Genomic DNA, 10,979 nt, shown 5'->3' on the forward strand with positions numbered 1-10,979 from the left:
GATATGCATGTATATAGCAAAAATACCTCGCAAAAATATACACATGTTTAGGTAGCAAAATACCTCATGAAAAAAAAGGGGGAAAAAAACAAACAAGAAAAAGAAATAAACAAATGATAATGATAAAAAAAAAGGAGAAAAAAGAAAAAATAAGTTGTCAAGCTGAAAAACCAACATGCTTTTGAAAAGAGATGACTTCCAACTTTTCTTTGGAAAAATTCACTGATCATAACTAGTTTTTGAAAAAATGTGTATACACCTGAAGGGTGAATGCTGTGAAGATTTTCCCAGACGCCCAAAATGGACTCGGATGAATGCACAAATTGATAAAAGAACATATTTTGGAAACGTTGGGTTGACTAAAATAGAGGAAATGAATCCTGAGCCCTAGCATCACATGACCATAAAAATTTGACACTTGAGTGTCCGCATAGGTGCATGCATAACCAGTTTTGCATAAAATTTCCAAATCGTCATTTTTGCATTTGTGTCATGGAAATAATGTGGGGCATCCCTTTTATCCTTGAACCAAACCAAGCCCTGACATGTATCATGTCTAGCCATTCTACAAGCTTTGAGCCAAAATCCTGACTCACCATAAACCTTGACCCAGGGTGAGAATGTCAATCCTTACCCTCGGAAGCGAAAAGAATAGAAGGGAAATTTCCAATCAAAGAAAAGGAAAGAAGGAAGATTTCCAATCAAAGAGAAAGCCAAAAAAGAAAAGAAGGAAAATTCCCAATCAAAGAGTGGGAGAAAGCAAAAAGAAAAGAAAGAAAATTCCCAATCAAAGAATGGGAGAAAGTAAAAAAGGAAGAAGAAGAAGGAAAGAAAGCTCCTGATCAGGGATCGAAAGAAAACAGAAGAAATGTGCAGAAAGGTCTTTGGACCGGACAATATCTGAATAATACAGAATTGTCACCAAATGAACAAAAAGAAGGAAAGGAAACCACGACCTAAAATGGTCTTCTCCCTTTGATTACCAACCAAAATCCCGTGCGCTAGCGACTTTTTCGCCCCGCACTAAACAAAAACAGAAAAAGAAAAAGCCAACAAAAAAATCAAAAGCCAAAAACACACAAAAGCCGAAAAACCCATCAAGAAAACCCATTCCCAAGGGAAGTCCTATTGATCCATGATCACGCATGTAATTTTTGATTTGATAGGAAATAATTTGCAAAGTCAAGTCATGACATATCTATGGTTCGGAATTAGGATGAGACACTTACCTGTGCGAGATTGATACACTTTGAGTGCTTTTCTTCTATTTTGTCGAACCCAGTGTTTCCTCTAAATGTTCATTTAGAAACGAAATGCTAACATCCAAAATCTCAGTTAAGGTTATGGGGGATTTCATCAGCAGACTCTCCTTCCCCGGTAAACGCATTGTTTTTCACTCAAAAAAGCGTATGCTGCTCTAATCAGTTGGAATATTTATCTCTTTACTTAGCATGTTTGCATTTTAGCGAAGAAAACACCGAGACTTTTTCAAGTCTCACAAGTTATCCAGAACTACGTAGGTCTGAGTTCCTCATTGGAGGATACGTAGGAGCAAAAGCCTCGCTTTTGTCGACCACACTGCTTTCTGTTACCATGACCCAAGAGCTGGTAGCCTGCGGAGACACCTTACGGTTATCCGCACCTCGAGTGTGATTGATAAGCGGAGGCCAATATGGTCATCTGCACCCTTTCCGAAGATGTAGGCATCTTCTGGTGGAGACTTTTTCAAGTCTCACAAGTTATCCAGAACTACGTAGTGTAGATGCAATTGCCTTTGATGTTTTGATGATGAACATGATGATGTGTTGCAATTGATGCAAATGAGCTTTTCAAGATTAAATTCAAGACAATGCTTCAAGATTACAAGTCACAACATCAAGATGATCACTAGAATATTAGGAAGGGAATTCCTAATTGAATTAGCAAAGGTTTGGCCAAGTGATTTATATTAAAAAGTGTTTCTCAAAGGTTTTACTCTCTGGTAATCGATTACCAGAGGATGTAATCGATTACCAGTGGCCAAATACGTTTTATAACAGCTATAAAAATTTGAATTCGAAATTTTAAAAGCTGTAATCGATTACACAATTTTGGTAATCGATTACCAGCAGTTAGTAAACGTTTTAATTCAAATTTTAAAAGCTGTAATCGATTACCAGACAGGATTTTCAGAAAAATAATTTCAAGAGTCACAACTTTTCAAAGGCTTTACTCATGACCACCAATGGTCTATATATATGTGACTTAAACACGAAATTGCTCAGAGATTTTCAGTACAACAAAGTGTTTATCCTCTCAAAGAGCAAATTCATTTTATCCTCTTAAGAATTCCTTGGCCAATTCAATTGCAATTCATTAAGGAATTAATTGAGTGCTCAATCTGTAAAATCCATCTCTTTCTAGAGAGATTTGTTCCTCTTCTTCTTCTCATTCTCTAAGGGATTAAGAGACTGTGAGTCTCTTGTTGTAAAGGATCTCTAAACACAAAGGAAGGATTGTCCTTGTGTGTTTAGAACTTGTAAAAGGAATTTACAAGATAGTGGAACTCTCAAGCGGGTTGCTTGGGGACTGGACGTAGGCACAAGGGTGTGGCCGAACCAGTATAAAACTGAGTTTGCATTTTCTCTTCCCTTAATCTCCTTTATTTATTATTGCTTTATATTCATATTCAAGTTGCTTCGTTTGAATTAATATTTAAGAAGATTGTCATTAAGGGAATTCATAACTTGAGTAAAAAGGGAAATAGATTTTTAATTAGGGGAAAAAGATTGGAATATCTTAATTCAACCCCCCCTTCTTAAGATATCTGAGGCCACTTGTCTAACAAGTGGTATCAGAGCTTCATTCTTGTACAAAGTTTAGAAGCTTCAAGAAAAAGATGGCCTCAGCAAATTCCTTATTTCCAGAAGGGAATTCTATCAATAGACCTCCAATCTTTAATGGAGAGGGTTACCACTACTGGAAAACCCGAATGCAAATTTTTATCGAGGCAATAGATCTAAATATCTGGGAAGCCATTGAAATAGGGCCTTATATACCCACCACAGTAGAAAGAGTTTCAATAGATGGTAGTTCATCAAGTGAAAGCATAACCATAGAAAAACCTAGAGATAGATGGTCTGAAGAGGATAGAAAACGAGTACAATACAACCTAAAAGCCAAAAACATAATAACATCTGCCCTAGGAATGGATGAATATTTCAGAGTTTCAAATTGCAAGAGTGCTAAGGAAATGTGGGACACTCTTCGATTAACACATGAAGGAACTACAGATGTTAAAAGATCTAGGATAAATGCACTAACTCATGAGTATGAATTATTTAGAATGAATACAAATGAAAATATTCAGAGTATGCAAAAGAGATTTACACATATAGTAAATCATCTAGCAGCCTTAGGCAAAGAATTTCAAAATGAAGATCTTATAAACAAGGTGCTAAGATGTTTAAGTAGAGAATGGCAACCCAAAGTAACGGCTATTTCTGAATCAAGAGATTTGTCTAACATGTCTCTTGCCACTTTATTTGGTAAGTTGCAGGAACACGAGATGGAACTATTGAGATTGCACCAAAATGAAGAAAACGACAAGAAAAAGAAAGGAATTGCTCTTAAAGCATCATCCTCAATTCAAGAAGAAAGTGATCAGGATAATGATGCAGATGATGATGATGATCTAAGTTTCTTTGTAAAAAGATTCAACAAATTTCTTAAAGTAAGAGGAAATCAGAGGCGACCAAATTTTAAATCAAAGAGAAGGACAGAAAATTCATCCTCTACTCTAAAATGCTTTGAATGCAATCAACCTGGACATCTGAGGGTTGATTGTCCCATCTTCAAGAAAAAGATGGAAAAATCTGAAAAGAAAAATCATAGTGAGAAGAAACTAAAGAAAGCATACATCACATGGGATGAAAATGATTTGGAATCCACTGATGATTCTGAAAATGAAGAGATAAATCTTTGCCTTATGGCAAAAAGTTACGAAAGTGATGAAGAGGTAACATCTTCAAACAACTTATCTATTTCTTTTGATGAATTGCAAGATGCATTTGCTGATTTGCATAAAGAATCAATTAAACTTGCAAAATTAGTTTCATCATCAAAGAAAACAATTTCAAATTTAGAAAATGAAATTTCAAAATTAAACAAAGAATTAGATCTTCTTAGAAATGAAGTTTCAATCTCTAAAACAAATGAAAAAGTTAATATCTCCACTATTAATGACAAGAAAATAACAGATTCTTGTAGTTGTTGTGATAAATATGTAAAAGAAATTAAAGAGTTAAAAAATTCACTTGCAAAATTTTCATATAGTAGAAATAATTTAGATGTTATATTAAGTAAACAAAGATATGTGTCAAATAAAAATGGACTAGGGTATAAATCTGAAAAACTACAAAAGGTTCATAAAAACTTTTCCACTTCCACACAAAAATGTAATTCTAATTCTATCACTTGTTTTTACTGTGGAAGAAGAGGACATGGCATATCAACTTGCTACTTCAAGAAAAATTACAGTAATATTAAAATGATATGGGTCCCAAAAGGATCCTCAGTTTATACTAACATGCAAGGACCCAATAAAATTTGGGTACCTAAGTCAAAAACTTGATTATGCAGGTATCTTTAAGTAAGAAGTGGTACATAGATAGCGGATGCTCAAAACATATGACTGGAGATGCATCAAATTTTACACACATATCTCCAAAGAAAAGCGGGCATGTAACATATGGTGACAACAACAAAGGTAGAATTCTTGGAGTGGGTAAAATAGGTACAAATTCTTCAAACTCCATTGAAAATGTTCTACTTGTTGAAGGTCTTAAGCATAGCCTGCTTAGCGTTAGTCAACTATGTGACAAAGGCTATCTAGTATCATTTGATTCTCAGAAATGTCTTATAGAACATAAGCATGACATTAATATAAAGCATGTAGGACATAGAGTCAATAATGTTTACATGATAGACTTAAGCATAAAACAAGAAAATAATCATTGCTTTCTTAGTAAAGATGATGATCCATGGTTATGGCATAAAAGAATTGCTCACATAAACATGGATCACTTAAATAAATTAATTTCAAAAGATTTAGTAGTTGGTTTGCCTAAATTGAAATTTGAAAAAGATAAATTATGCGATGCATGTCAAAAGGGCAAACAAACAAGAGTCTCATTCAAATCTAAAAATGTTGTTTCAACCACTCGACCATTACAGTTATTGCATATGGATCTATTTGGTCCATCTAGAACCATGAGTTTTGGAGGAAATTACTATGCTTTAGTTATAGTTGATGATTTCTCTAGATATACTTGGACATTATTTATTACACATAAAAGTGATTCATTCTATGCATTTAGGAAACTTGCTAAAATCATACAAAACAAGAAAAATCTCAAGATTGCATCCATTAGAAGTGATCATGGGGGTGAATTTGAAAATAAAGATTTTGAATTATTTTGTGATGAACATGGTATTGAACATAATTTTTCTGCACCAAGAACTCCTCAACAAAATGGAGTTGTTGAGAGGAAAAATAGGTCATTGGAAGAAATTGCAAGAACTTTATTAAATGATACTTCTCTTCCAAAGTATTTTTGGGCTGAAGCAGTTAACACCGCATGTTATATTATGAACAGAACCTTAATTAGACCTATTCTTTAGAAAACCCCATATGAACTTTTTAACAATAGAAAACCTAATATTTCTCATCTACATGTTTTTGGTTGCAAGTGCTTTGTACTTAATAATGGTAAAGATAATCTAGGAAAATTCGATGCAAAATCTGATGAAGGCATCTTTCTTGGATATTCTTTACAAAGCAAAGCATATAGAATATATAATAAGAGAACTATGAATATAGAGGAATCCATTCATGTTACCTTTGATGAATCTAATGCTATATTGTCAACAAAGAATATGCTAGATGACATTGCAGATTCTTTAGAACATATGAACATTCATGAACAAGATTCCAAAGGAAATGACAAAGGAAACAATGAAGATCCTCCAGAAGAAGGAAAATCCAATGATGCACTCCCAAGAGAATGGAAAACTTCAAGAGATCATCCCCTCGACAACATTATTGGTGATATCTCAAAAGGGGTAACAACTAGACATTCTCTTAAAGATTTATGCAATAATATGGCTTTTGTATCTATGATTGAACCTAAAAATATAAAAGAAGCCATAGTAGATGATAATTGGATCATTGCCATGCAAGAAGAACTAAACCAATTTGAAAGAAACAATGTATGGAAATTAGTAGAAAAACCTGAAAATTATCCTGTCATTGGAACAAAATGGGTTTTTAGAAATAAATTAGATGAACATGGAATAATTATTAGAAATGAAGCCAGGTTAGTAGCAAAAGGGTATAATCAAGAAGAGGGGATAGACTATGAAGAAACATATGCTCCTGTTGCAAGATTAGAAGCCATTAGAATGCTTTTGGCATATGCATCCATAATGAACTTTAAACTTTATCAAATGGATGTTAAGAGTGCCTTTCTAAATGGATTAATTCAAGAAGAGGTATATGTTGAACAACCCCCTGGTTTTGAAAATTCTGATAAACCAAACCATGTTTATAAATTACAAAAGGCTCTTTATGGTTTGAAACAAGCCCCTAGGGCATGGTATGAACGATTAAGTAATTTTCTTCTTGAAAAAGAATTCTCCAGAGGTAAAGTGGATACCACATTATTCATAAAGAGAAAACATAATGATATTTTGTTGGTTCAAATATATGTTGATGATATAATTTTTGGATCCACTAATGATTCATTGTGCAAGGAGTTTTCCCTTGATATGCAAAGTGAATTTGAAATGTCAATGATGGGAGAACTAAAGTACTTTCTGGGATTACAAATCAAGCAAACTCAAGAAGGTATATTCATCAATCAATCCAAATACTGCAAGGAATTGATCAAAAGATTTGGGATGGATAGTGCAAAACACATGTCTACACCGATGAGCACTAATTGTTACTTAGATAAAGATGAATCTGGTCAGTCTATAGACACAAAACAATATCGAGGTATGATCGGATCTCTTCTTTATTTATCTGCTAGTAGACCTGATATTATGTTTAGTGTATGCATGTGTGCTAGGTTTCAATCCAACCCCAAACAATCACATCTAAGTGCAGTAAAGAGAATCATGAGATATCTATTAGGAACAATCAATTTAGGATTATGGTATCCTAAGAATTCAACATATAACTTAATAGGATATTCTGATTCTGATTTTGCCGGATCTAAAACTGATAGAAAAAGTACAAGTGGAACTTGTCAATTTATTGGATCGGCTCTTGTCTCATGGCATAGTAAGAAACAAAACAGTGTTGCTTTATCTACTGCTGAAGCGGAGTATATCTCTGCCGGTAGTTGTTGTGCACAAATTTTATGGATGAAGCAACAATTATCTGACTATGGCATCATTCTTGATCGCATACCTATTAAGTGTGATAATACTAGTGCCATAAATCTATCCAAAAACCCAGTTCAACATTCAAGAACTAAACATATAGAGATTAGACACCACTTTCTTAGAGATCATGTCTTAAAGGGAGATTGTGTATTAGAATTTGTTGATACTAAGAATCAACTTGCTGATATTTTCACTAAACCTCTCCCCAAGTGTTTTTCTCTATTAGAAGAGAATTAGGTCTCTTAGATGTAAGAGATTTAGAAAAATAGGAATTGATTGGTTGATTGATTGGTTGATTTACTTTTTACCTTTTGATTGTAGATTATTTTGTTTGATCTTGTTTGAATTCTTGTCTTTATGATAGAATTTATGATTTCTTGTGTATATAGTAATTGAATGATTGAATTTAGTGTATTAGTAGTGAAAATTAGTCATATAGGATGTATTTGAGCATAAATATAGATATTCTCTTAGAAACTAGCCTAGGATAGGCTCTGGTAATCGATTACCATCCAGTGTAATCGATTACACATGAACAGGCAGCCTGTAATCGATTACAACATCCTGTAATCGATTACCAGAAGGCTTATTGGGCCTGTAATCGATTACCAATACCTGTAATCGATTACAATGCGTCATCTTCTATAAATACTCACGAAATCAGAGCTGCTGCGCAGCCAAAGCTTCCTCCACGTTTTCCTCCATACCTAGAACTTCAAACCTTCGATTCTCACTCAATTCTTCACCAAATCACGTCCCGTAAAGCCCAATCTTCCTCTTTTTCACTCCTCTTTCACTTCCACCGATCGAAATCCAGAAAAACTTCATCAAATGGCAGAGCCATCAAAGAAGAGAAAGGGATCATCCTCCACCGCTACCGCTGCTGCCCATCGCCGTCACGGCCCATCCGGAGCACCCACAACACCTATTCCTCCTTCTTTGTCATCTCCAAGATCATCAACACTGTTTTCATCCGATGATCAACGTCTACGGTACCTTTCTCAGTTTTCTTCTAGAATAATCTTAGACCCTAAGTACCTAGACGTAGAGTTCTTTAATGATGAAACGTTTGATTGCTATCAAGTGTTTCAAAATTCTGGTCTTGTTGATTTCATGTCATTTAAATTGCCATATTATCCTGAACTTGTAAAGGTCTTCTACTGCAATTTAAAAATTCAGGATGGTATTATTATGTCTGAGGTGCATGGTACTTCTATGGTCATTGATCAGTCACTTTTCTTTTCTTTGACTCATTTACCCAGTCAAGGTGCACCTTTTGAGGGCACCATTGTTGATGACTGGAAATTCGATTATTCGAGTCATGATGCTCGTCGCATGGTCTGCAATGATCAAGCTGACATGACCGGTAGATTGTTGGCCAGGTCATTAACTTTTGATAATCGCATCATGCATTATATCATTGTTAGAATTTTGCTTCCTCGGTCTTCAAATTTAGCACAAGCCTCTGAGGAGGATTTGATTCTTATGTGGGCTTTTCTAACCGGTCGTCAGATCGACTGGGCCCATTTGGTTCGGTACCGAATGCATAAGGCATTACGGGCCAATGCACCTCTTCCGTATCCACATTTGATTACTCTATTTTTGCGTCATTTTCAAATTCCGCTTGATGATGAACCCTTTGTTCAAGTCAAGCGTTCCTTTGCAATTGGTGCTGGAGCAGTGACCTCCTTTGGGTATCGTAAAGATCGGAATGGACAATGGCTGAAGAAGGATGCACTCCCTCCTCAAGATGAACGTACTCCTTCACCTCCTCCTCAACGTGAAGATTCCGCACTCATGAATGAAGTCCTCTCCGAATTACGGGGTCTTCGTTCGTATGTTGGTGACCGCTTTGACTCGTTAGATTCACGCTTTGCCGGTATGGACATTCGTCTTACACAGCTTGAAGAGGATGTCGGATACATTCGTCAGAGTTTCGATCTTCCACCACCTCCTCCGTCTTCTTAGATTTTAGATTCTGCTTATTTATCTTCTATAAGCCGTGTATTTTGGCTTTTAGTTTCTTAGAATTTACATTATTATGCTAAGTACTTTGCTTATTTATCTTGTGTTTTTAAATTTCAGTCTTGGATATTTTGTGGTTGTTGACATTTTATGTTATTTGAATTCTGGTTTGATTATTTTCTTGATTATGAGTTTGGCTTATTGTATTTAATACTCTGATACTTATATTTTCTACTCCTTTGTCATATCTGTGTTGATTTCCGAGGTCTTTGGCTTTTTGATGTTGCCAAAGGGGGAGAAAAGGTTGTAGAAAAAGCTTAACAAAAAGCTTAACAAACTTAGAAATCAAGTGATCATGAATTCCGAAATATAGGGCGAGTAAACGAATGCACATTTTATCTATATACAATTGTTTGTTGCTTGCTTGAATCTTGATTTCAGGTATTGTATTGTCATCATCAAAAAGGGGGAGATTGTAGATGCAATTGCCTTTGATGTTTTGATGATGAACATGATGATGTGTTGCAATTGATGCAAATGAGCTTTTCAAGATTAAATTCAAGACAATGCTTCAAGATTACAAGTCACAACATCAAGATGATCACTAGAATATTAGGAAGGGAATTCCTAATTGAATTAGCAAAGGTTTGGCCAAGTGATTTATATTAAAAAGTGTTTCTCAAAGGTTTTACTCTCTGGTAATCGATTACCAGAGGATGTAATCGATTACCAGTGGCCAAATACGTTTTATAACAGCTATAAAAATTTGAATTCGAAATTTTAAAAGCTGTAATCGATTACACAATTTTGGTAATCGATTACCAGCAGTTAGTAAACGTTTTAATTCAAATTTTAAAAGCTGTAATCGATTACCAGACAGGATTTTCAGAAAAATAATTTCAAGAGTCACAACTTTTCAAAGGCTTTACTCATGACCACCAATGGTCTATATATATGTGACTTAAACACGAAATTGCTTAGAGATTTTCAGTACAACAAAGTGTTTATCCTCTCAAAGAGCAAATTCATTTTATCCTCTTAAGAATTCCTTGGCCAATTCAATTGCAATTCATTAAGGAATTAATTGAGTGCTCAATCTGTAAAATCCATCTCTTTCTAGAGAGATTTGTTCCTCTTCTTCTTCTCATTCTCTAAGGGATTAAGAGACTGTGAGTCTCTTGTTGTAAAGGATCTCTAAACACAAAGGAAGGATTGTCCTTGTGTGTTTAGAACTTGTAAAAGGAATTTACAAGATAGTGGAACTCTCAAGCGGGTTGCTTGGGGACTGGACGTAGGCACAAGGGTGTGGCCGAACCAGTATAAAACTGAGTTTGCATTTTCTCTTCCCTTAATCTCCTTTATTTATTATTGCTTTATATTCATATTCAAGTTGCTTCGTTTGAATTAATATTTAAGAAGATTGTCATTAAGGGAATTCATAACTTGAGTAAAAAGGGAAATAGATTTTTAATTAGGGGAAACAGATTGGAATATCGTAATTCAACCCCCCCTTCTTAAGATATCTGAGGCCACTTGTCTAACACGTAGGTCTGAGTTCCTCATTGGAGGATACGTAGGAGCAAGAG

This window comes from Glycine max, chromosome 10, assembly GCF_000004515.6.
Source record: "Glycine max cultivar Williams 82 chromosome 10, Glycine_max_v4.0, whole genome shotgun sequence".
Classification (NCBI taxonomy): domain Eukaryota; kingdom Viridiplantae; phylum Streptophyta; class Magnoliopsida; order Fabales; family Fabaceae; genus Glycine; species Glycine max.